General features: G+C 37.7%; 1 long non-coding RNA gene across 1 annotated transcript in view; it reads right to left on the bottom strand.

Moving 5' to 3' along the window:
• The window catches only part of LOC145512761 (uncharacterized), a 615780-nt gene that overhangs the window by 371314 nt on the left and 217126 nt on the right, over nucleotides 1-27340 (bottom strand). The window lies entirely within an intron of this gene.

A 27340-nucleotide genomic window follows, 5' to 3' on the forward strand; every position in this document is an offset into this window, starting at 1 on the left:
CAGACAAGTTATTGCCTTGCTTACATCCAGTCTATAAATATTTGCATTGGGCACTACACTCTGGTCAAAGATGTGACCAAGCTAGCTGAGATGATCTGACTTGATTCACATAGCAGTGATAGGAAGAAAGATTGAAGACCACTTTCTTCAACAGTCCTGGCAGTTATTTTGAATTTCAATAGCTACTTTAAAATAATATCACTGACCTAATCAAAGAACTGGAAGGACATATGCACCACAGATTCTGTGTAGCTCACATGACAGTGCATTTGAAATGGAATTATAAAACTTTGTGTGTCTGTGACCACAAAAGATATTTAATAGTGTTAAATGAAAAGTATCAGGGTGTCTGTAACTTTAGGCAGGGAAATTCCTTTTCAACACAGATTATTCAACAGGTTGGTTTTCCAATGAAAAGTCAGAACTGAGTGCTACAGGTGAACAGAGAAAAACAGCAGATACAGAGCACTGAGCATCAGATCAAAAACACAAAACAGACTTCAAGAAACTCACAAACACAGAGAAGCCATTTCCAGGACAATAATGAGTTGGTGGTAGACATTTTACAAGATGCATTAGAAGGAGGCAAAACCTTGGAAATACAGTTAATTCATATTTCATATTTAATAAGTTCTGACTTTGAGAAATTTCCAACTATAAAGTTAAGAAATTTCTTAATTAGAATTGAAAGTCATGATCCAAGGAAATTATTATTTTATAGGCCAGCATAGGAAAAAAATGGAATCCTATACAGAAAAAGAATTTCGGACAACACAAACAAAAGTGAATACCAGAATGGAGACACTTTATTTATTTCCACAGAGTTAAGCATTCCATCAACTTTTAAAGAAGTAAAAACAATAGATAATAAAGACCAATGAGCACTTATGATTAGCATGTCTGTATTCATGACCTGTCTCTTGAGAAACCTGTATGCAGGTCAGGAAGCAACAGTTAGAACTGCACATGGAACAACAGACTGGTTCCAAATAGGAAAAGGAGTACGTCAAGGCTGTATATTGTCACCCTACTTATTTAACTTATATGCAGAGTACATCATGAGAAATGTTGGGCTGGAAGAAGCACAAGCTGGAATCAAGATTGCCGGGAGAAGTATCAATAACCTCAGATATGCAGATAACACCACCCTTATGGCAGAAAGTGAAGAAGAACTAAAGAGCCTCTTAATGAAAGTGAAAGAGGAGAGTGAAAAAGTTGGCTTAAAGCTCAATGTTCAGAAAACTAAGATCATGGCATCTAGTCCCATCACTTCATGGGAAGTAGATGGGGAAACAGTGGAAACAGTGTCAGACTTTACTTTTTTGGGCTCCAAAATCACTGCAGATGGTGATTGCAGCCATGAAATTAAAAGACGCTTACTCCTTGGAAGGAAGGTTATGACCAACCTAGATAGCATATTTAAAAGCAGAGACATTGCTCTGCCAACAAAGGTCCGTCTAGTCAAGGCTATGGTTTTTCCCGTGGTCATGTTTGGATGTGAGAGTTGGACGGTGAAGAAAGCTGAGTGCCGAAGAATTGATGCTTTTGAACTGTGGTGTTGGAGAAGACTCTTGAGAGCCCCTTAGACTGCAAGGAGATCCAACCAGTCCATCCTAAAGGAGATCAGTCCTGGGTATTCATTGGAAGGGCTGATGTTGAAGCTTAAACTCCAATACTTTGGCCACCTCATGCGAAGAGTTGACTCATTGGAAAAGACCCTAATACTGGGAAGGATTGGAGGCAGGAGGAGAAGGGGACAACAGAGGATGAGATGTTGGATGGCATCACCAACTCGATGGACATGGGTTTTGGTAGACTCCGGGAGTTGGTGATGGACAGGGAGGCCTGGCGTGCTGTGATTCATGGGGTCACAAAGAGTCAGACACGACTGAGGGACTGAACTGAACTGAACTGAATTCATGATTAATTAAATCCTGTGCTAAATACTGGGCTTCCCAGATGGCTCAGATGGTAAAGAATCCACCTGCAATGCAGGAGACCTGGGTTCATCCCTGGGTTGAGAAGATTCCCTGGAGGAGGGCATGGCAATCCACTCCAGTATTCTTGCCTTGAGAATCCCTATGGACAGAGGAGTCTGGTGGGCTACAGTCCATCAGGTTGCAAAGAATCAGACACGACTGAGCAACTAAGCACAGCACATTATAAATAGTGGCTCAGATGGTTCAGTGGCTACAGTTCAAACAATTACATAGAATCAGACACAACTAAGTGACTGAGCATATACACACATCCGTTAAACCTTCTACTGAAATATTTCATAGTGATTTCCAGAAAATGCTGTCTCCCAAGGCTCTCTTTAAGCCCTAGCCAGTTGGCTCTGCTGGCACTCTCTTAGAGGTTGCTGTGCTCCCACAGGTCTACGTGTGCTGCTTTCAAAGACTTGCAGAGAAGCTTCCCCACTGCTGCCGCTCAATGTAAGCAAGCCAATGGCCATGGCTAGTGGAAAGTTTCTGGTTTCACCCAGAACCATCTCATTCTCCAGGAGATGATGGGTATGGTACACAAGCAGTGGAAAGGGTCTTCTTCACAACTGCATTCTAAACTTAGCTGCTTGGCCTAAAGCTGTCCCAGAAAACATAGTCTTAGAAAATCTCTACTAAATATGCACTTCAGCTACTGCCTCTAACACTCTCTATTATAATCAAAACCAATCCAAAGAATTCAGTGTGGTATTGACTTCCTCTTTCCCATCTCCAGATGTCCACCTCCACCAAATTCATCTCTCCTTCTCATTTATAGTACATGGAAAAAGAGATGACAAAAGAAGATACAGGGAGAAAGAAACTTATTATCTGTACCTGGCAGCTGACAACCTTGCTAGCATTCAGTGGAGGAATCAGCTTTATTACCTACTGAAAAATTTTGTAGGCAGGGTTTCTTGAAAATCCCCAATTAAAAACCTTCTTTTGCTCATAATTTGGAAATAAATTGAAAATAAATTGGTCATATGTTTCCCATTTTCTTTTCCCACAGCTGAATGAACATAAAAGTTCTTAACTCAAAATGTGGAAAGATAAAACACATGTTTATTGAAAGATAGAAAACCCTGATTATTGCCTGATGAACTGATCTCATCAGAGATTTTTCACTATATAAGCTGAAATTAGAATATATATTTGAACATCAACCTTAACTCTCAACAAAGAAACAAGTTTCATGCTACTTCCAAGAGATCAAGGGTTCTTAATACACTAGATATTTACCTTAAATTTAATTAGAGGTTTTCACAAGAGTATCACTTAATTTTTGTGCCTCCCTTCAATTCTGAACTGCACAAACCGAATAAATGTGGTTGATCATCTCTTCTGAAAGCAGCTATCACAGAACTGCCATATGACCCAGCAATCCCACTGCTGGGCATACACACCGAGGAAACCGGAATTGAAAGAGACACGTGTACTCCAATGTTCATCTCAGCACTGTTTATAATAGCCAGGACATGGAAGCAACCTAGATGTCCATCAGCAGACAAATGGATAAGGAAGCTGTGGTACATATACACAATGGAATATTACTCAGCCATTAAAAAGAATACATTCAAATCAGTTCTAATGAGGTGGATGAAACTGGAGCCTATTATACAGAGTGAAATAAGCCAGAAAGAAAAACACCAATACAGTATACTAACGCATATATATGGAATTTAGTAAATCGGTAAAGATAACCCTGTATGTGAGACAGCAAAAGAGACACAGATGTATAGAACAGTATTTTGGACTCTATGGGAGAGGGCGAGGGCGGGATGATATGGGAGAATGGCACTGAAGCATGTAAATTATCATATGTGAAACAAATCGCCAGTCCAGGTTCGATGCATGATATAGGGTTCTCGGGGCTGGTGCACCAGGATGACCCAGAGGGATGGGATGGGGAGGGAGATGAGAGGTGGGTTCTGGAAGGGGAACACATGTACACCCATGGTGGATTCATTTCAATGTATGGCAAAACCAATACAATATTGTAAAGTAAAAAAATAGATAAATAAATAAATTTTTTAAAAAAAGAAATCATAATGAAACTAATACAACATTGTAAATCAATCATTGTATAGTATTAAACAATGCTTCAATAAAAGATAAAATTAAAAAAAATAATAAAGTTAATTTCACCTAAAAAAAAAAGAAAGCAGCTATCATACCCCTATGATATATGTATCTTTATTCTACTTGAGAGTCAATCACATTAATAGTATTTTAATAAGGGTATATGCAAATAAGATAATCACTGATCAGGATAAATTTTAACTACTCTTGAACTTACTGCAACTTAGATAAGTGTATAGAATGTGATTAAAAGTTATACCTAGAATTTAAATATTTTACATTTTTCCTAAGCTTTGTACATTAAATCCAGATGCTCAACCTTCTCCAAGTGAGTAAAGTACAATTATTTAGATTTGATGGTAGGACAAATTCTACCATTTGGAGTTGTCATTATAACAAAAATTTTTAGTATAAAATATAATAATCTCTGTGTTTTATAATAATCTCTTGGTTTTTATTCTTAGATGTCCCTTCAAATTCCACACAGTTTCTTTTCTTTCAGCTTCTCTGAACTTTTCAGATTTTAAGGTTCTAAATGTCTTAAAAATACAACAATGAAATAGCATGGATAACTAGTTAAAATTGTGTTCCAAGGAAATGAAAATCAAACTTCTATTGTTTCTCCCCTAGCCAAAGAAAAATTTATTTCCTTGAATGAATGTATGTCTACTTTGTATTTCATGCCATATTTGATGGCAAGCTTCCAGAATATGTTTAAAAATTTTAAGCTAAAGTTTCCTGAGAACCCCTTATAAACTAAGAGTTGTAGTTTAATATTCAATGATAATACATGTATAGTCTCAGGCCTTTGGCAATAACAATGAGACACCATTATTCTACAATGTATTAATTCTGAAATTTAGATAAATTTTGTATTATGAATATAACTACAAGTTATAATATTTAATTTATACTTATTAAGTATAATTTAATGAAATTATATGTAATTTCACTGATTGATATTTCCTTTCTAAATATTCTAATTTCTATGTCCAGCAGTTTTTTTAAACCCACAATCCTTTAGTAAGTCCCAGATTACTCTTTGAAGAATTTCAAGTCTACTTTTTGCTTTTCCTAACAGTGTAACTAAGGGTACAGTTGATTGTGGCTAAAACAACAATGGACTCAGAGCTCTAAAGATGATTTTGTAATTCATCTTAGTTTATTTTATCCTAATGTCAACTATTGTTTATTTACCATCCCGTTAGAATAGACATAACTTTTTAATTAACTTAAATCCTTTTTAGAATAAGACAAAAGAAAAAGACAAACACACACACACAAAATCCAATTTTATGACTCTGATAACTAGGTCTGATTTTCCTTTGGTTGCAATGGATATATTAATATTTATTCATTAATTATTTGGCCAATTAGGCATTGCCTACTATAGATTAGACTTGGCAATATAAAAATGTAGAAATTTAGTTCTGTCAATAAAGCACTTTCAGCCCAGAAATATAAAATAGACATCTAAACTAATGTAGTTAATGAGCTATTATAGTACTCACAGATACAATTCGGCACAAAAGACTGACTGACCAGCTTCCCAGGGCAAGGGTGTTAGGGTGAAGAAAGTATTCTAGATGAAAATGCTTAGGAAAGATGTGTGGAAGTTACAGTCCTGGAGAATCCTGGGACATGCACAGCAATCTCTTATGACTGGAATTTCTTAGGCAAAGGGGTATTTTTGAAAGAAAAAGCTGGGAGAGGAATTGAGATCATGGCAGGCATTACCTGCACAACCAGAGTAGAAATTCTATCCCATGAGCAAAAGGAAGCCATGGAAAGAAGCAAGGGAGTGATACAATGAGTTAGTTCTGTATAAAGAGCATTCAGTAACTGTAGAACCTGGATAAAAGGCAGAGAAGTTCAAAAACTATTGCTATAGTTCTGAGAAAAGATTTGGCTCCTTCCTTTTGGGAAGTGTGGTGAGAATAAAGTGGTTACTATTAAGAAAATACCTTACTTAATTCCCCCCTGAAAGTAGAAAGCAGGGCAAGATGAAAAATATCATATCAAAAAAAGAATCACACTAGACCATTTGATGCATTTTCTACATTTGAGCACAGTAATAAAATTACTAAGGGCCTTGATTGCCCCAGTTGAGACCTGACCAGTACTTAATTGGGGGCCAACATATGGAATGGTAAGAGCAAGCACTGGAAACAATTTGCTTATAACTCTCCCCCACAGAAACTCAAAGTCTTAATTGTACATGTGCTGAAAATTAGCTCTTTGAAAAGGTCTAAAATGAACAACTAAAAGATATTAAAAACCAGTATCTGTTCATCCAAACATTTCTGAGTGTGCCCAGACATCAAGAGTGTCTTTTGCTTGCATCCATGAAAGTTTAGAAAGATATAACATCATCATCATGATGAAATAATTTTACTGAAATAAGATATAAAGGTCATCAGTACTTGTTTTTATATAAGTACTCCAATCTGTTGGAATTTTGTTGTTGTTATTCAGTTGCTAAGTCATATCCAACTTTTTGTGACCCCATGGACTGCAGCTTGCCAGACTTCCCTGTCCTTCACCACCTCCTGGAGTTTGCTCAGACTCATGTCCTTTGAGTCAGTGATGCCATTCAACCATCTCATCCTCAAGCACCCTCTTCTTGTCTTGCCCTCAATCTTACCCAGCACTAAGGTCTTTTCCAATGAGTCAGCTCTTCACATCAGGGGGGCAAAGTATTGGAGCTTCGGCTTCAGCAGCAGTCCTTCCAATGGATCAGTCAGTCTGTCAGTTCAGTCGCTCAGTCATATCTGACTCTTTGTGACCCCATGGACTGCAGCATGCCAGGCCTCCCTATTCATCACCAACTCCCGGAGCCGACTCAAATTCATGTCCATTGAGTCGGTGATGCCATCCAACCGTCTCATCCTCAAGCACCCTCTTCTCGTCTTGCCCTCAATCTTACCCAGCACTAAGGTCTTTTCCAATGAGTCAGTTCTTTGCATCAGGTAGCCAAAGTATTGGAGTTTCACCTTCAACATCAGTCCTTTCAATCAACATTCAGGGTTAATTTTCATTAGGACTGACTGGTTTGATCTCCTTGCTTTCTAACTTTCAGAATCCCAGTTTCAAAATCATAGCTACTGTTGGTATTAAATTCTCTTGTCCCTAAGATTTTTCAATTCTCATTTTATTAAACCAGTAGATGAAGTGATAGAATATGTAGTCACTTTATAGATGAATGGATAAAGAAGATGTGGTACATATATACAATGGAATACTGCTCAGCCATAAAAAATAATGAAATCTGCAGCAACATGGATGCAACTAGAGAATATTACACTAAGTGAAGTAAGTCAGAGAGAGAAAAACAAATACCATATAATATCACATACATGGAATCTAAACTACAGCACAAACGAACCTATCTACAAAACAGAAACAGATTCACAGGTATAGAGAACAGACTTGTGGTTGTCAAAGGGGAGGGGCATTGCAGGAAGGTTGGTAGATTCAAACTATTACATTTAGGATGGATAAGCAACAAGGTCCTACTGTATAGCACAGGTAACTATATTCAATATCCTGGGGTAAACCATAATGGAAAATATTTTTTTAAAAAGAAATGAAATGTAGCAGTTAAAAATACAGTGGGTAAGTATAACTATACCAGATAGAAATTTGTCCAAGTGGTACTGAAGATAAAAAAATAAAAGAGGCTACATAACTGTATTTATAGTCTGATTCCTTCTAAAACAAAACAAAACCAAAATATAATATTTATATATACAGGTATGGTTTATGATGGCTATGTCTTAGAACTATAAATAAAATAAAAGTGAGACGAGAAAAAAAAGAATATGTAGTCATTTTGGCCTTAAGCATAGGAAGGAAAAGTCAAAATGTAATTTTTCTATTCCTAGATAGATTGGGGGCAACAGAATCAGTCCAGAAAAGCATGAAAAACAGAACAGATTTTGTTCTCAGTGACACTGTTGCACCCCAAATCTTAACACTAATTTCTCCATGGTTTTGCCTTAGGGCAGTGTGTCCACTATCTGTGATAGCATATAGATGTGCCAATGCGAATTTATTAACTCACAAAATAGTCTACAGAGTATAAAAATGCAAAACAGCACAGATATAAATCAGGTATGGCAGCAGGCAATAACATACCCAATCTGTGAGGTGTGTATTATTTTCCTTAAGAGAAAGATTATACTCAAGGAAGATTATTTATAGTTTCCTTTTGAATGATGTTTAAAAATATTCATAAGGCCAAATTAAACTTGCATAAGTGATTCAGTGGTTTTCATTTCCACAGATATGCATTACCTTGGTTCATAAAGCTGGCTGTAACACTGTCAGGCAATTAAACCCAACGAATAAATACGTAACCACTCCTTGTGTTGAAGACCAAACCTAGCTGAGCTCCACTTGGTCTCTAACCCAGGATTATTTTATATGTGAAGATCAAGATCTTATAATGAAAAAGTTTTATAAAGTCTTTCTACACATCACCTGTAAAGATGTTAAATGAATAAAACAACCTTATTTCTGGCACCAAGCCTCCGGAAATAGCAGCATGAAAGCCTTAAAGTAGAAGGAGAGTTTCTATTATAGCTGGTAATGGTAGAAAATTAAAAATAATTTAAATATCCTTCTATAGAGGAGTGTATAAATATGTATTAGGTATGATCTATATGCATAAGTCTGGAAAGATGTTAGTGACATATTCCAAAGTAAATAAAAGCAAGTTATACAACAATAAGGGCAGATTAACCACGTTTTTTGTTAAAAAATGAAAAAAAAAAAAGACAATTATTACTGGTTAACTCTAATGGTTGATATATGGAACTTCTGGTTTTTACTTTATAAACTTTTATATTGTTTGATTTTTAAAACAAGAAAGTACTATCTTCATAATTAAAAAAATAACTATCAAATTTTTCTTTCTGCCTCTAAGAAATATATCTCCTGAACACAAAATCTCCCTGGTAACTTTCAGCCATGTTGAATAAATTTAGCTCTGGGAATCCCAGCTAATACCAATCAGAATTTCTGATGACACTCAAGGGAAATGATCTCACATGACTAGGACTTCAAAAATAATTTGCATAAGTCTCTGTGGACTAAAAATATTAACTTTCACACAGTTTTAGTGGCAAAGAAAGTCAGTAGAATTTTAAGATCTTCCTTAGACATGGTTGGCTATCCCTTCATAAATCTTTCTCCAGCTACCCCTCGCTCTCTTTTATAAATGGATAAACTGGGAATGCAGAACAGACTGTAGCTTCTACAGGAGATGGACAGTGAGCTCTGATAACTTATAAACATTTATTCAGAGATGACCTGGTATATTTAGCTATCTTATCACGAGAATATCATTTTTAAAAGCAAATATTTTCTCCAACATATATATATATATATATATATATATATATATATATATATAAAGCTGAAAGGATTTTTTTCAACTTCACAGACAACAGGATTTACCTAAACTGTTGATTAAAAAATAACCTTGGAGATATAATAGGCTTCAACTATATGCAGTGAGAGATTAATTCATCTACCTCAAAATGTTTAGACATATCAATAAAGAAAAATCTCAATTCATTTCCAAGTGAAAAAATCTGTAAGGATTAAACATTACCTAGATGCAAAGAAGCCATTTTATCCTATTTCTCATATTACAAAATGAAAATTAAGAAATTATAGAACTAATTTTCTCAAAATCTTATAAATCAGTACATGCCAAGATATTAAAGTCTTACCTGTCTCTATTTCAAAATCATCTATGCTGGAGTCATAAATGCTCTTGTTCTAAGTAAGACTCCTTAAGCTATAATGAAAATAGGAAGCCTGAGAGTAAAGAACAAGAAAGAATCTGTGACTAAGAAAACTCTAGTACCTTGCAACTGGTTGGCACTCCAACAAGAAATTGTGAAATAAACCCTTAACATTATGTTCCCCTGCCCCATCACATTTTAAGTTTTGTCTTTTTGAGACTATATCCATCATACAATAATGTTTGTAGGCAAGCGTCAAAGGCTTAGCGATCACCAAATGTTTTACAAACGCAATTTCCCCTATGCCTATAGTGAGTGCAAAGGGTACATTACATTCTTTCCTAAACAGCTTACTAAAAATTCTCTTGGAAACCTGTCAATCTGGATATTTGCCAACATATATTTAAATAATCTCTCATGTGAGACTCATTATTTTGAAATTAAGAGTCAATTCCAAGTCAGAAATCAGAGGTCATTTCTGTAACAGACACATATATCCATTTTTAAAGGAGATAATGTGAAGAAAATCAGAATTCCATTTATTAAGTGTGTAAATCCACAAACCAGCAAATTGCTACTGATTGGTAACTTAGGCAGAAACATCATTTTATGCTGAAAACACTAATAAAGTAGGGTATTACTAGGAATCAAGGACAAAAATATTTCAAGTAAACAACCAAATTCAACTTTTTTGCTTTACAGATGAGGAAACTGAAGGCCAGGATGTATTTGATTTAACTTTTTAGGACCCTACAAAATGGTTTTACATAAATACGTATTACAACAAGTGATATCTTTTAATGTTACGTTTTTGACATTTTTCTGGAAATTTAACTTTGTTTATAATTAGAATCAATTATACTAGCAAAAAACTCAATACATGAGCCCTGAAGTCTTCTCATTACTTCTTCAACATATTGGGCTACCAGAAGGCTTTAGAAATTTAGGTCTAAAACTCTCCAGGACTGGAGAAAAAATGTAAATCAAATGCTTATGAATGTTTATTAAAACCAACAGTGCATGTGAGGGAATCTGGTAGGAGTAAACAGAGTATAAAGTAAGCCAAGCTTCAGGCTACAACCTCCACAAGTTTTGGATTGTTTAATTCATCAATTTAAAAAATGAGGATGCATCATCAATATATTATATTTATTTACTCTAAAATTATAACTCATCTTGAGCTAATTATTTAAATATTTGGACTTCATTGCTTATAGAATTATAGTAAGAAGTAACCTAACATACATCTAGTATATAGTAAGACTCTAATAAATGCTATTCATACACACACATATATATAACATATATACCATATGTATAATTTTCTAAGGTAATACTTACATAATAAAACCCACATAAGATAAAAATTTTTGAAAACAAAGCTAAAATTAAGTATAATTTCTAATATATTACTTTCACACTCCAATAGATTATCTTGTAGAACCCATGGAATACATATACTTCAACTTGGAAACCACACTCTCAGAGAACTTCTATTTTGAGGAGCAAGCTAATAAAAGAAGACAAAGAGTTGGCAGTACGCTGGAGTTGACTTAAGTCAGTTGAAGGCATAGCTGTTCACATCTCTTCTCAATTCTGCATTCAGTGATTTTATGTTGGTAATTTGAAATGAAACCATAGACCATAGTGAGAGTATCTGCACCATAGAAATCAGAAAGCATTGCACAATAGAGGGTTTTTTTTTCCCCCCTTCAGGGATACAGTTGTTAGATATTCACCAGCAAGTTACTGTCAGCATTTCAGATATAGGAAGAGAACAGGGTGAAGGCACTGTGGAGTCAGAAAGCCAAAAAAGAGAGAGAGAACAAGAAAGAGTGATGGTCAAAATTGTCAGAAGCTCTGCAGGAGTCATTGGATTTGACAAGCAGGTCATTAGTGACTTTTGGAAGAAAATAAAAAGAACAGTCTCTGTAAAGTGACTGGGTGGAATCATAAAACTGTGGGATGGAGAGGGAATGTGAAGCTAGGAAGAAAAAGAAGACAATGAAGGAAGCAAGCACAATGCAGCCACAGTCTGAAGAGAAAGTTGTATCGTGGAGGTGTTGGGGGAGAAAGTGCACAAAGATGTCAAAGCTGAAGCAGGGAGTGTAACAGTGGCTGAGTGAAGCCAAGAAGAACGCCGCTCAGAGCCACAGAAGCCACGTAGCTGTGGGATGGAGAGGCGTATGTGCTGCTGTGGAGGCGGTGATGTTCTTTGAGAGGTTAATTATAGGAAGGCAAGAGAACAGTTAGAGGGCACAGGCTGAGTCAAGCAAGCGGAAGTTGGAAAATTCTATAGTGTGCTCAGTCGCTTCAGTTGTGTCCAACTCTTTGCGACCCCGTGGACTGTAGCCTGCCAGGGTCCTCTGTCCATGGGATTTCCCAGGCAAGAATACTGGAGTGGGTTGCCATTTCCTTCTCCAGAGGATCTTCCCAACCCACGGATCGAATCCACGTCTCATGTCTCCTGCATTTGTAGGTGGGTTCTTTACCACTAGCACCACCTGCTAAGCCCTTGGAAAACGCTATAAGGGAATGGAAATTAGGAAAACAAGAATAAAAACCTCTGAATTCTAGATTCTAACTAGGTTACAAATCAGTTGAAAGAAATATATATGATATTCTAAGACTTTTGCTTCTGCATTTTTAAAGAGGCTAGAACTTCAACAAAAGCAATGATGCTTAATCATCTGAATGTGGTAACCTAACCATTATTTCCTGGAGAAGGCAATGGCACCCCACTCCAGTACTCTTGCCTGGAAAATCCCATGGACGGAGGAGCCTGGTAGGCTACAGTCCATGGGGTCGCTGAGAGTCGGACACGACTGAGCGACTTCACTTTCACTTTTCACTTTCATGCACTGGAAAAGGAAATGGCAACCCACTCCAGTATTCTTGCCTGGAGAATCCCAGGGACGGCGGAGCCTGGTGGGCTGCCGTCTATGGGGTCGCACAGAGTCGGACACGACTGAAGCGACTTAGCAGCAGCAACCATTATTTCCACAGTTAAGTTCTTCTGTTTCATTTTGTTGAGAGGGAAAAATTACCCTGATGAGGTTATTTTTATGCACCAAGTTTAAACACCTGATTGGAAACCACTGAAAATTGTACATCTCATTTGTGTGCTTAGCACTTACAAATTCACTCTACCTGAGAGACCGCTGAAAGCACAGGCAGAATATCATACTGATGCCTTTGTAACTGAGACATAATCACCCTTCACAAATACATCTGCCACTTACAGTCAAAGACAAGCCTTTAATTAACTGGGCTTACAGTTTTGTTTTCTTTTTTTATTACTTCTCTTAACCTAATGTTCACTTTCCATGCCCTTAAAAGAGCAACATGTAAAGGCCAGGCGAAAAATAAACTTCCACAGGCAATATTTGCAGAGCTGTTTCTGACAAACAGTCAAACTCTCCAGGCTCTTATATCATCATTTATTTGCACCTGTCTTTGAGCATGGGCTTTTGTGCTGCCATAAGCAATTCTTAATTTCCATCAATAACCTTTCATTTTAAGCATGGTTAATTTGTATTATGAGCATGAGAGCTGACAATTGTCCTTTTTGAAGGCTGGGGAGTGAGGACTGCAACATGGGAGGATAATTTAAAGACTGGCCGAAATTCAACTATCACAGATCAAATGGAGACTGATCAGTAATTTGAGTCATTAGGATCACCTTACTAGGGAGAAGTTGTTCTCAAGTCTAATGGGACTGTTACTGGGAAAGCTTTCAAGGTTGTACAGTGTCCACCAGGAGTGGCTTTTGCTCTTGATCACATTGTATATTCGATTCATGCTGTCAGTTAACCATCTAGAGCTAATTAGACCCCCTGAAAAATGCCTGTGTACATGCATACGTGCTAAGTCACTTCAGTTGTGTCCGATTCTGCAACCCTATGGACTGTAGCTCACCAGGCTCTTCTGTCCATGGAATTTTCCAGGCAAGAATACTGGAGTGGGTTGTCATGCCCTCCACCAGAGGTCCTTTCTGACCCAGGGATCAAACACATGTCTTTTATGTCTCCTGCACTGGCAGGTGGATTCTTTGCCATAGTGCCACCTGGGAGCTCAGACAAATGCCTACTAAATGCTTATTAAAGTTGCAGGAATACTCCGCTGCATTCTAAGGAAAATCATGCCTGGCTTCCCAATGTTACAACTCTAAATAAGATGCTTAATATGGAGGTAAGTTAGAAGAACATATTAGTTCTGAATTTCTTGCAAGAGGCTGGAAGAATTCAGATTTGGTACAAACAGAGAGTAATGTGTTCAACTGGATCTAGAGACAATATTCTATTGATTGATTGGATACCTTTATGATTTCAAAAATGTGTATCACCTAGACTTAGTACTACTTAGAACACTGTAATATTTGTGCTCAGAGACTCTACAAAAAATCCTGCAACAGATTTTGGCAAACATAAGCATCTTGTAACTTTAAATATAACAGCTTAATTGACATATTATTAAAAGTTGGTTCACAAATATTTTCAGAACCTATTGGTGGAATCAGTCCCTTCCAAATCACTGATATTACAAAGTCACAGGAATTTATTATGCGGATTGTCCTTTCAAGACTGAGGCAAATGATACAAGAATCTCACCTACAGAGCAGCAGGAATTAGAATGTATTTGGATTTGGGTAAAGTCAGGAGAGATAGTACATAACCAAGTGATCTGACCCAGACTGCAAGGATGATGAATGGTGGCAAGAAGACCTGAATCACTACCTGTGAAGAACCATGACGATGGCCACGAAGACCATGAGGGAGAAATCCAAGGCAGAAAGCAAGCAATGCCATTGGAAGCTGGGGAACTAGAAACAGGTGCTTGTGCAGAGAAAGGAAAGAGTAAGGTAAAGGGATCAGATGTAAGCCAAGAATTCAGAACTCCATAAGGAACCGAAGTTTCCTTTTATGTATGGCCAGGTAAAGAGCAGTAAGTGTAGCACAAAGACTCTAAATCATTAGAACTTTCAAGGAGCAAAATCCTGCACCATTTCACCAAGTAGGTGACAGTGGCAGCTTCTGGAGTATGTTTGTTTTGAGACATTGTAACCCTTAACTTTCTACCTCTATTGCTGCTTAGGCTTAGAGTTTAAAATGAGTAGGATCCCTTATTACCTAAGGACTACTATCTTATTTTAAAATCTACTGCAATATTTTGAAGGACATAACGCAGAGAGGAGTAAGAAATTACTCTCTGGCAGATGTAGAGAATGGATGTATGGATATAAGGAGGGGAAGAGCGAGTGGGAGGAACTGGGAAATAGGGATTGACATGTATACACTACTATGTATAAAATAGATAACTAATGAGAACCTGCTGTACAGCACAGGGAACTCTACTCAAATCTCTGTGTAACCTAAATGAGAAGATCCAATAAAGAGGGGATCCATGTAATGTATTACTTGGCAGTACAGCAGAAATTAATACAACTTTGTTAAGTAACTCTACTCCAATCGAAATTAATTTAAAAAAAGAAATGTGTCTTTGGTTAATATAGCAAAAAAGAAACATCTGTCTATCTCTTTGGTTTTATTCTGTACTTTTTCATTATCTTCTGACTTATTTTAATATTTGATTCTGACATGTCATTTCATACCTGGGACAGGAGTCACGTTAGGGTATGTCAGCAAAACCCAGCTAGTTGTCATTCTATTTGCTATTACTATTTAAGATATTTTCACTATCACATTTTCTATATCAGGGAGCAATTTCAACATATAGGAAAACATGAATCTTGTAGGAAATGCAACTCATTAATTTTTTGATAGGATACTTTATCATAAGTAGCCAAATCTAAAAGAGCCTATTATGTCAAACATTTTTCAGAGTTTTCTAAAGTTCACAAATCTATCATTTCTTAGTGTGGTCTATCATCTCTTCTCCTCCTTTTTCCTAGCAGATGAGATAAAAGAAATAACCAAGAGGCACTGGAATAATGTGGGTTTTAATGTGATCATGGAAAGATCACACTCAGAAAATCCAACAAGAATGGGTATTTCAGTGAGTGTGGAGTTGGGTCAAGAGATGGGCAGATCTGATGGAATTCTGCACACTAAGGAATCTAGGTAAGAGACAAAGAAACAATAGATGGCAACTCAGAATTCTCTCCTCACACTTGAGTTGAACCAAAGAGAAGCTGAGAGTAAAGGGCGACAGTCATCTTCCTTATTCTCCTTCGCTTCTCAACCTCAAACCTCTTCACTTTTGCAAAGCTGAACCACACCTGAATTCCAAGAATCACTTACTTTTACCTTCTTGTAATTTCCTTCACCTTTAACACCAACCCTGCTTCTTAAATTCCCATCAAAATTCATTTTGCAAATATCAATCCCAGAGTTAATCCAGATAGTTCAGTTCAGTCGCTCAGTCATGTCCGACTCTTTGCGACCCCATGGACTGCAGCACACCAGGCCTCCCTGTCCATCACCAACTCCCAGAGTTTACCCAAACTCATGTCCATTGAGTCAGTGATGCCATCCAACCATCTCATCCTCTGTCCAGATAAGGAAAAGTAATTAAAATACGTCTTTGTATTTAACTACAGTGAGTTGAGGAAATTAGAACTGTACTGAAAAACTGAGAGAAGAGACATTAAACTTAAGTCATTTTATATCATGAAATACCTAGCAAGGGGATGTATAACTAGCTACCAAAGAGTTATTTTGTCATCATTTTCATTTATTCAAAAAACATAGAAAGGTGACTTCATTACCACAAATATTTTTCTAGTCCTTTATTTCTCCAGTTTCAAATCTTCTTACATGGTATCTTTACTGACCAGTTCAGGAAACACAGAACAAGAGCTTGACAAGCTCAGCTTCTTCGATTTTCTTAGAATCAAGTTGTCAGAACTTGCCATTGTTGAGCTAGTCTCACCTGCCCAAATACCAACTTAAATAAACTATAATCTAACAGTACCTGAAACAAAAGGAGTTTCAACCATGAGTGTTAAATAATCCCTCAAAATGTCAGATTGATGGCTATTGTTGCTTAGCCTCGTCAAACACAGAGATGTTATCATAAGCCTCCAGTTTGATTCTCAATGTACTTATCTGAGTGTGGGGGTGAGGCAGCCTAGGTTAGGGGGTGGAGGAGAGCCCTTATTCCTCAAAACAGACTCTCCTGTTCTTGCACCCTCCTTTCTCACTGAACCTGGTGGGATGTATTGGAAAAAAATGAAAATGGCAGAACTTCCTTTACTATCAGGTACTCCAGAAGAAATGTAAATTTGTGCCTGTCACAAAGTTATGGAGAATGAACGAGTCATTAATGCAAACATATTTTTCACAAAATGTAACACTTTTTCCAAAGTAGAAACTCAATCAATATAATGCAATAAATCAAATGTGATTCAGTACAGAAAGTGACTGGTTTTCTGGTTCACTTTAAAGGGATTCAGGATAAGGCAGCAGAATAAGTTACTCCTTAACACGTTTTTCCACATTTTTCACTAAAAATAGATAAACTCTAATTTCAGGCTCAGAACAGAATGTGTCTTATTGCAATTTCCTTGAAAATTGCTGTTTCTTATGCACCTCTGAATATATGCTCTATGTGAATTAATTACCACTGGTTTCCTTAGCTTATAATCTAGTCACTGCAAAAAATGAAACCTGTCTCCTTTGTCTTTCCAATGGAAAAAGGAAGGTAGTGCCTATGACATTAGCATGGTGTAGGGCCCTAGAATCAGTGTGACACATGGAAAGTTTTTCTGTAAAACTGGGTCACATCGAACCATTATATCTTCTGTGATTGCATCCCTGAGATCTGCGATCACATTTGCGCAGTTTCTTTTGTTTCCCCTGTTAACATTTTCATTTCAGTGTTGCTGATAATTTTCTATTATCTTTGCCTTCTTTATGTTTCTCATGTATTTCCCTTTCAGATAGTCTCGGTGAATTAACTGAAGAATAAAACTATATAATATAGTCTTATTATAAACGGAAGAAAATGAAGATGATCTGATGAGATAAATCACTGAAGGTTAATAGCTTTTTTAAAATCAATCTTCCTTCAAAGGAAAAGGCTAAATGGCTTAGTGGATGAAACGCTAGCCTCTCACCTCTGAGACCATAGTTCAAGTCTTCACTGTGAAACCTTAAGCGACATGTTTACTGGGCAGAGATCAGTCTCTAGTGGACAAAAATCTGCACTGCATGAGTTGGAGGCCACCCAATAACTATGGCCCCACGTACCATCAGCCCCTGTCAGTAGGACTGATGGGTTTTCATGTTTCCAATCCATTCTGTCCCTTTGGAAATGATCCAGGTAGATGCTGACATCACTGTCAGGAAACTGTTTTCAGAGCAGCCTCTTCAAACAGCACCAGTGGTGTGAAGTCACGACAGGTTGCTGCTTCGCAATTCTGACCCCTCAGCTTCCACCCAAATAACCTGACCTTCCCTTCCTGTAAACTAAGTGACACTTTTTCCTGTCAGTTAAAAAAAAAAGGGTAAACAGAACTAATCACTTGGCTGTTTCAGTGGATTCAGCTAAGGACTCATTTCCCAGAGGGTGGTTACACATGTGGAAGGCAAACTTCAATAATTAAATATGACTGTATTCAGATAAAAGAGGGAGGCATAACAAGCCTGTGTAATGTACTCATAAACATGGAGTCATGTTTGAACAGATATACAAGCTGGACCATTTGTTTTTCCACAGGGCTGGAAAATCCTCCATTACTGGCTATTTTAAGGGCTTCTTTGAGTTCATCAAAGTATTTTTCAGTTTCTGTCTTTAATAGCGTGTGTGCTTGCTTCAGTCATGTCTGACTCTGTGCGACCCTATGAACTGTAGCCCTCCAGGTTCCTCTGTCCATGGAATTCTCCAGGCAAGAATACTGGAGTGAGCTGCCATGCACTCCTCCAGGTCATCTTCCCTACCCAGGGATCAAACCTGTGTATCTTTCATCTCCTGCACTGGCAGGCAGTTTCTTTACAAATAGCGCCACCTGGGAAGCCCCCTTTAATAGTATGAGTAAGTGAAGTCACTCAGTCATGTCTGACTCTTTGCGACCCTATGGACAGTAGCCCACCAGGCTCCTCTGTCCATGGGATTTTCCAGGCAAGAGTACTGGAGTGGGTTGCCATTTCCTTCTCCAGGGGATCTTCCCAACCCAGGGATCGAACCCGGATCTCCCGCATTGTAGGCAGACGCTTTAACTGTCTGAGCCATGAGGGAAGTCTTCTTTAATAGTGTACTGCATTTTGAGCCTCCCAAAGAGATATCCAAACTGTTTACAGAACACACATGTGGCACAAATAGCTGTTATTTAAGGCGTTGCAGTCAGTTGGATTTTATGAGCAGAGATGTGTATATTGAATAACCCAACTGTGGTGTCTACCTAAAATCAGCACTTTATTTCACAGTTTCATGGGAGATATATTTTCTCTCTGCTCTTTTATGCATAGTGCAGTAACCCACTCGAAAATGGAAGTAATGTCTAATTTGGAATCATTTAGACAAAGGATGATATTTGCATACAATGAAATAGTAAGGAAAGTTTAAGAAGCAGAATCATGTTAAAATGTTGATGCATCCATGACATTTCCATATTCTTCCAAAATGATTTCTTAACGATTGTTGTTTACTGCTAATTCAAACCACCTGCAAATCCCTTTGTTATGATTAAAGCAAGCTTCCCCCCATCCCTAGGCTGATAGATGGCTCTGTAATTTCGGAGGAAATATGCTAAAGGTCATGAGTTAATACATCCTCTGGTACTTTCTCTTCCCATCCTTGCTTTCCCAAATGGGAAGAAAGCTGTGTTGTATTATTTCCATGTCTTTGTAATGTCCATTCAAAATGAAATTAGAGAGTGCATTAGAAAGAGAGTAACTGTGTATACACACAGCAAAATCCACACATATTTTGTATAGTCTATTACTAAAATTATACAATTGCCGTTTGAGAAATTTCATACAAAAAAATCTTTCTTTAATATCACTGTCTGAATCAAGTATTATTATCCCTTTTAAAATTAAACTATCCACAAAACATGCATTTACTTTCCGCTATACAAAATGCTAATAATGCTTTTAGAATGGTCTTTAAAAAGTCTAATTATATCATTTAAAAACTGAGAGACCAAAGGGCAAGCTAAATTCTCCTAACATAAATCAGACTTTTTTTATTTCAATGACTTTAAAAACCTCAAATGCAGTAATTTTAATAGCAATGAAAGAATGAATAAGTCATAACTCCGCCTGATCACATAACTGTCTATAACTGTTATTAAATGCTCCAAAATAAGTGAACTCATTATGTTTCTGCACTGCTTTTAGCTAATCTAAGATTCTGCTCACTTAATCATGCAGAAAAGGCTTCAGTGCAGTTTTAGACCCTCAGCAAGGTCACTTCAATGCCTTTTTTTCTCTTCTATACTGATCATTTAAGAACAGCACTTTGACCTGAAACTGATGCTGTCTCATATAAGCTTGAATGTTTAACCCCCACAGAGCTGCATTTTAGACATACATTTGCACAGCCTATTGTCATATTTGCTGCAAACTGAGCTAGGTTCACTTTTCAACAAAGACGGAAATGCCAATCAAAATTTGTAAATGCCACATGCCCAGTGGAACTCCCTCTCATGATACTTATGGAGATAGAATCTGTGATTTTAAAAACATACTATCCCTCTGTGAACACTTTATTAAGTTTTAATTGGTTTTAAATGTGTGATGATTATGTATTTTTTACTATCTGCTTTTGTCAGACCACACGCAAACTTCATGTGGATAATTTACCTAGCAGAGTAATTCATTTGGATCCAGGTTTAGGTTCTCCATGCACTGGAGGATTAACAGCATGGTACAGATCTGGTCCAGGTTCTGGTTCTTTGCCAATGAAACAAATGCCAATTTCAAACTGGAATAATATTCCTTTATACCTATTAAGCCACAATTATGAAAATAAGTATTATAGGAAGGGTCCTAACAGCTGTCCTAGAACCTAGAGAGTGTGTTTTAAACAGTGAAACAAAAAAGGAGTCTGCATATAAACAGAAATCAAGTGGAGCAGTGTTGAGCATAGATGAGAAGAAAAAGACAACAGCTGAAAGCAAAACAAAAGCAAGAAAGGGTGTGGAAGAGAATTTAAAAAGAGAGAGGAGGAGGAAGAAAAAGAAAAAAGTAGAAGAGGGAAAGAAGAAGGAAAAGAAAAAGGAAAAAGCCAAGGAAGATTTTTAAGACCCAAACAAGAGGTGTTTTTTTTTTTTTTTTAAGGATGATTCATATCTGGAAAACCAGTGAGTCGAAAGAAATTTTGATATCTTGTGAAATCTCCCTGGAGGTTCTTAAAAAGAGATGGATATCCTTTGAATCTTGAACTTGAGGCGTGGTACTGGACTGCATGGCTTCTTTGGAGCTGTTCTCTGGTGGCTGACTTCTGGAGGCAGACACTTCAATTCAGTACAATCTCACCAGCTAAAAGATCAAGTGCATGACTGAGCTCACATCCCTCAACCTGGCAATTTTGAGTGATCATTTCTCAGACCAGAAAACCAAGAACTGAATTCCAATCCTGAACCTTACTCATGGCATTCAATATTTTTTGTTATATGTCTTTGAGGAGTATACACCAAGGAAACAGAAATACTAAGCAGAAATGCACATGGAATACATATTGAGACACAGCACGTGTGGTATAACCAGGTTCCAATCGTTTCCAACCAGGTGTATTAAATCTGTTAACTATGTCATTTTTTCTATTTTTGCTTAAGTATAAATTGTTCACTTGGTTTGTATTAATCCATGGTCTAACTCTATACTGAACCACATGTATTAAGCAACTACTCTGAGTATTGTGATATACTGTGCAAGATGCCAGGGTAGGACCATAACAACTGGAACACGTGTCCCTGCTCTCAGGGCAGATAGAATATACCAGAATCTAGGGCTGGGAGTCAGAACACCAGAGTTTTTTTGTTGCTTCATGTTCTGACCTCCTTGATGTACTGAAATTTAATTCTGGCTAACCATCTAGGGTATCACAGACCCCATAAGTTAAGGGTTAAGTCCTCCACAAAACTGCATCACTTCAAATACCAACCACATTTCAAAAGTCCCCAGGTCATCAGCATGCCAACCAACTGGCTACTAATTTGGGGGTTCCCATGGCTCCCTTAGGTCAATAATTTAATTCACTAGAATAACTCACAGAACCCAAGAAAGCACTACACTTAGGACAATTTTGCTACTGAAAAACAAATCAAGACCATCCAATTGAAGAGACAAACAGAGTGAGGCCTGGGAGGGTCCTGAATATAGATCTTCTGTGCTATGTTCTGATGGAATGAGGGCATGTCACCTACCTGGTACATCAATGTGTGCACCAACCAGCAAGCTCCAGTGAGCTCCATGTCCAGAGTTTTTAATTGTGGTTTCACTACATAGACATAACTGATTGAATCACTAGCTACAGATTGAACTCAATCTCCAGCACACTTCACCACCACAGAGGGTGGGAGGTCAGCTGATGTAAAGTGGCTCAGGGGGCTCCCCTGGTGGTTCAGTGGTAAAGAATCCATCTGCCAATGCAGAAGGCACAGGTTCAATCCCTGATCTGGGAAGATGCCATACACAGCAGAGCAACTAAGCCCATGTGCCACAGTTATGTGCTCTAGAGCCCGATGCAGCAACTACTGAGCCTACGTGTCCCAGCTACTGAAGCCTCCATCCACACCCTAGAGCCCAAGCTTCACAACAAGAGAAGCCACCACAGTGAGAGCCCAACACACCACAACTGAAGAATAGGCCCCACCTGCTGGAACTACAGAAAAGTCTGCATAGCAACAAGACCCAGCACAGCCTAAAATAAACTAATTAATTAATTAACTTAAAAAGTGGCTCAAAACTCCAACCCACTAATCATATGGTTGGTCTTTCCAGCATGACCAGCCTCTATCCTGAAGTTTTCAGGGGTCCACCAGGAGGCACCTCATTAGCACAGGCTATCAGTTATGACCCAAGGTGCTAGGAATTTTCCTAGGAACCAGAGATAAAATCCAGTCAATTTTTTTTACTATAACTATTTATTGATTGATGCATAGCACCTACTTGGGATTTCCAAGGTGGCTCAGTGGTAAAGAATCCACCTGCCAATGCAGGAACGGCAAGAGAACCAGGTTCAATCCCTGGGTCAGGAAGATTCCCTGAAGGAGGAAACAGCAATGCACTCCAATATTATTGCCTGGACAATCTCACTGACAGAAGAGTCTGGGGGACTACAATCCATGTGGTCACAAAGCGTCAGACACAACTGAGCAACTGAGCAGGTATGCACAGCACCTACTTGGCAAGCATGTCTTCAAGCCTTTAAGTCAGGATTTCTCACAGTTTTGTGGAACCTGGTAGCTCAGTGAGATGTTTCCTGAACAAAGGGGTTTCCCATGATCAAAAATTTCAGAAGATATAGCATGCCTGTGTATGTGCCTGTAAGATAAGTATTTCACAATTCTACAGTAAGAGGCATGTTTAACTGTTGAACCTAGTTTTTCCCAAATGATTATTCTCTTGCAAAAAACTTGGATAATGTTTTATCCAAGCCTGCTTTAATTGATAAGAATTTCACTCCCTCTCTCAGGTTCTTGAAGCAGGTATATTTGGAAGTAGATATTCTATATTAAACCACTTATAAAATAATAAAGCAGAATACAAATATAAAGAATGATTGTTATTATTACTATTACTTGAAAAAAAGATTCAGGTATAATTAATGAGTAATTAAGCTAATTACTAATAATGTTGCTGTTATTCAGTCACTAAGTCATGTTCTACTCTTTGCAACCCTATGGACTGCAGTACACCAGGCTCCTCTGTCCTCCAGTATCTCCCAGAGTTTGCTCAAATTCCTGTCCATTGAGGCGCTGATGCTATCTAACCATCTCATCTTCTGCTGTCCCCTTCTCCTTTTGTCTTCAATCTTTCCCAGCATCAGGGTCTTTTCCAATGAGTCAGCTCTTTGCATCAGGTGGTCACAGTATTAGAGCTTCAGCTTAATTATTAATATGAATAATATTATTAGTATAATAATACTAATAAGTAGTAGTAATAATTGCTATTATAATTATTATTTGATAATATAAATACATTATAATAATATATAATGTTAATATTATACAATAGTAATTATTACTATTATTACTATAATAATTATTATTATGATTAGTGTTATTAATAACTAATGGCTATTGTTACTAATGATTAATAATAATAATAATTAAGAATTAGGATAATCCTATTTATGAAGCATTATTATTTATTACCATTACTACTAAAAATATGTCTTTTTTATAAGCTATAAAGTGTCCACAGTTAACAGAAAAATATAATTGAGGAGGAAAAAATAGTACAGTCACATAACCATACTCCATGTTTGATTCTTTCTCTGTCTTCAAACACATCTTCTATTTGCACCTGATTAAAGCTGTAGCTAGGGATGCATTGGATATGTCTGCTCAGTTCCACTGGAAACACAACCGAGACTCAAATATAGTCCTTGCCCTCAAGGAGTTCATGGGATAGGGGAGGAAAAAGATACAGATAATGTCCACACCATCTAGATAGAGATACTTTAGAGAAAAGAACAAAGACAGGAGTGTAATAATCCACAAAAAGAAATTAGCAAGACTTAGGACTCAGAGGGGAGAAATTGTGGCACAATGCAGGGGACTGCCTTTGGGGCATTGGTGGTCAACAGTGGAGAGAGGGGAGCCTGAAGATACTGTATGTGTCACTTCATGAATGAGTTTATATGCTATGCTTAAGCTACTTCTCTATTCTCTAGAATTGTTTCACCAAAGGGATGTGCAACGGTCCTTTGAGTATTAGGAAGAAAACAGAATTTCTGCTTTGTGCTTTCAAAATTTATTTATCTGTTTTTTAAAGCACTAAATACCTTAGTACTTTATATATGCATATTATTTACAACTAAATAAATATACATATATTGGAGTAGGGAGATTCTTGACCTTTTTTCCTTAATGAAAAGAGTGTGATCAAATAGGTTGAAGACCATTTTCTAGGCAACATGGAGCATATGAAGAGTTTTAAATATGGGAGTTAATTTACATATTAAGTTTTAAATATAGAAGTTAGATTCATATTTTTGATAGATAAAAGTTTATTTTATGGATTCACTGGAACCCCTCTCATTCACTATTCATTATGAAACAATATTTACTACAAAAGTGTTTTGTGCTTAGCTTCTATTCCCTCCCTCCTTATACATCTTTAATATTATCAGTGGAATGAACTTTCCAAATGTAGATGTTATGTAAATTACCTTGTTTAAAATCCTTCAATAGATCCCCATCACCTCTAGGAGAAAATTCAAATTCCTTAAAAGAAAATATCATTTAGTCTCATCTCTGAACTTGTACACTTAACATACTTTAGGGATGGAAAGAGAGTTACATCCTTTTTTGAATGACTTTAGCCCTTGCTCTGGCCCTGACCTTGGGCTAAGTTCCGCAGAGAAGATAGCAGTAATAATCAGATGTTTCATACACATCCATAGTCTCTACCTCCCACAGTCTCCAGCTCCCACTCTCCAGAGGGAGCTCACAGTCCACTAAGATAAAGTACATATGCTTTTTTGAAGATTTGAGATGGGACATTCATGCCTCCAAAGAATGTCCAGACCCTTACTGGGCTTTGGAACTGGGCTGGCATGCCTGACCAGTAATGGCAGAAGCAAGCCTTCTTAGGTTTTGAAAGAGCAGGCATCTGCTGAGGTCTATTTCAAGTAGCTCATCCATTCATCAGGACACAGTCCCAGGTTGCTGTCACTAGTGTCTTCTCCTGAGATAAAGTGATGGACTTTCTGATGACCAGCTATCTTGGGCACTTGGGGTTAGTTTTGGGGCATGAGCTGTAGGAATTCTGATCAGGCCAAGCAAAAGGGTTCAAGTGATCATTTTAAGGCATCCTCTAAACAACTGTAAATCTTAACAGCTGATGTTTATTTTGATAACACTCCCCATTGCTATCTTAATGACTTACAAAGCTGACCTTATATTTCTTTTTCATATATTCTAGCTCCAGTGTCTTTTTTGCACTATTGAATGATCCATAATTTTACATTTAATTTGTATGTGTATTTAACATTTCCACAAACCAGTTGAGCAGGTACCAGACCCATGACATGGTTTCTTTTTTACTGAGAGAGTCCTTGAAGTGGATGGGAATTCTCCTATATAAGCAGGAATTTTCAGTATGAAAATCCCGGTGGAACCTTTAAGATTACTCAGAGATCTCTCTTCTCCCCTTTAGTGAAGCATTCCTTAACTAAACCCTCTAAAGTCCTTCAGTTGCCATAGAGCACCCTAGATCCAGGTCATTTCTCCCCTAGCACTTACTCTCCATTGGTTCATATATTTCCCTCCAGCAAGGTATTAAAGATACTTGGAACTGAACTGTCTGAAAGTTGACAGGGTGTTCGGGGAATGCTGGGTGACTGAGTAGCTGGTCCAGTCTAAAGATGTTAATGGTTGCTGTGATATTTGATGCATAGCAAATATGAATTGTATTTCAGGCTTCCCTGGTGGCTCAGATGGTAAAAGAATCTGCCTGCAATGCAAGAGACCTGGATCAGGAAGATGCCCCGGAGAAGGGAACGGCTACCGACTCTAGTATTCTTGCCTGGAGAATCCCATGGACAGAGGAGCCTGGTGGGCCACAGTTTTTCGGGTCACAAAGAGTTGGACATGACTGAAAGAGTAACACACTTTTCACTTTTTTTTCAGGAATTATATTTATCTGGTTTTTGTCCCTATTTCTGGTCAGAGCTCCTAAAATCCTTGGAATTTCCCAAGCAATGAGAGGGATAAAGGAATCTTTTATTATGAATTTGAGGTGACTTTTGGAAAGCTTTTAAAGCTAGGGCTGATTGCCAGTGGAACTCACCTTGTGATTAGAGAGCTTCAGCTTTCAGTTCTACCACCAACCTCTGGGGATGGGAAAGGGACTATAAGTTGAATCAATCATCAATGACCAATAAGCTAATCAATCATGCCTATGTAATGAAGCCTCCACAAAATCCCAAAAGAACAGGGTTCAGAGCGCTTCCAATTGGTGAGTACATGAAGATGCTGAGAGAGTGAGGAGCCTGGAGGGTGCATGAAGCTCCGTGCCCTTTCCCCATGCCTTGCCCTGTGTATCTCTTCCATTTGACTGTTCCTGAGTCGCATCTTTTTATGATAAACTGGTCATCTAGTAAGTAATGTTTCTCTCAGTTCTTTCCGTGAACTGCTCTAGCAAATGATCAAACCCAAGGAGGGGAGTCTTGGGAACTTCTGATTTATAGCCAGTTGGTCAGAAGCACAGGTAACAACCTATACTTGCAAGTGGCTTCTGAAGTCCAAGGAAGAAGCAGTCTTGTAGGACTGAGCCCTTAACAACCTATGGGATTGGATGCTACCTCCAATCAGCAGACAGTGCCAGAACTAAGTTGAATTATCAGACACCCAGTTGGTACCACAGAGAATTGCTTGGTGTAAAAACC

The sequence above is a fragment of the Giraffa tippelskirchi genome, chromosome 7 (assembly GCF_054371585.1).
Source record: "Giraffa tippelskirchi isolate mGirTip1 chromosome 7, T2T-mGirTip1v1.2.pri, whole genome shotgun sequence".
Lineage (NCBI taxonomy): Eukaryota > Metazoa > Chordata > Mammalia > Artiodactyla > Giraffidae > Giraffa > Giraffa tippelskirchi.